Below are 1353 nucleotides of genomic sequence, written 5' to 3'. Positions count from 1 at the left end.
GTACACTGGTCTTGTGCTGAATGGCCAGTTCTGCACATTTACCTTTAAATACCCTGCTAGTAAAATTTGTACCGCAGTCAGTTTGAATAGTACGAGGGAGACCATACCTGGAAAAGAATTCAATTAGTTTGTCAAATACAGCCTTAGAGGTTATCCTTCTCATTGGGTAGGCCTCAGGGAATCGAGATGCTCTATCCATAATTGTCAAGAGATGGGTAAACCCAGACTTAGTTTTAGGCAAAGGCCCAACCACATCAATAACTAATTCCACAAAAGGCTCACCTATCGCAGGAATTGGATTTAAGGGAGCTTTAGGAATAATTTGGTTGGGTTTCCCCATCACTTGACAAACCTCACATTCATTAATAAATTGTTTCACAGATGATTTTAATCCTGGCCACCAAAAACATTCTGCCAACTTTCGAAAAGTTTTACATACACCGAAGTGGCCAGAAAAAGAATCATCATGTGCAAGACTCAAGACAGACCTACGGAATTGAGATGGGACAACAATTTGTTCAATACCAGACGTCTTGCTCAGATTATCAGTTAAAGGACGACTAATCCGGTATAGTAAACCATTGATCACACAAAACCTGGGTTTAGTCAAATCTGCAGTGTCACCCAAATCAAAATTAAATTCCTTTTTCTGAGCTTCAATAAATGAAGACCTGTCCCAATCAGGTCTCAAAACATTGCTAACCACACTATTACCACTACTATCTACAGACCTGGGCCTCTCTATGTCTACTTCTAAACTACTTAAGATTAAATCTTCGTCATTATCAATTAAATTTGCAGCCTTTACTGCTGCCCGGGTTGTTACTGCAACAGGACAGGCATGCACAGACAATATGGGGAACAACTCTTGTCCTTTTGTATTTAACATATCGTTACCCAAAATGCCGTCAATTCCAGGAATAGGGAGACACTCAACAACTGCTAATTCTGTCATTTTATCATAACCAGGGAAAGACAATCTGACCTCCACTAACGGAGCCGAAACAACGGTGTTCGGGAACCCTCCCAGAACAACAAAATTTCCTGTATACTCAGCTAAATTTTTCAAAGAGTCTTTCAAAATCAGAGACCGAGCTGACCCTGTGTCCCTCAAAAATTTCACACCAACAGTTTTAGAAGTAGATATTAATTTACCAGGCCAAATATATTTATCATGAAGTAGTCATGCCTCCTTTCTGCTAGAAGAGTGACTACTGCTACTACCATCATTACTAGTGTTAGCTACTGGACGGTTTTCAACTACGGGATCGCTGATAACAGGTTTACTAGTAGATATTAGTGACACAGGATTATTATTATTCCTTTGGAGGTACCTTCTTCTGGCATAACAAT

This window comes from Palaemon carinicauda, chromosome 18 (assembly GCF_036898095.1).
Source record: "Palaemon carinicauda isolate YSFRI2023 chromosome 18, ASM3689809v2, whole genome shotgun sequence".
Taxonomy (NCBI): domain Eukaryota; kingdom Metazoa; phylum Arthropoda; class Malacostraca; order Decapoda; family Palaemonidae; genus Palaemon; species Palaemon carinicauda.
Note: the sequence above shows the minus strand (reverse complement) of the source record.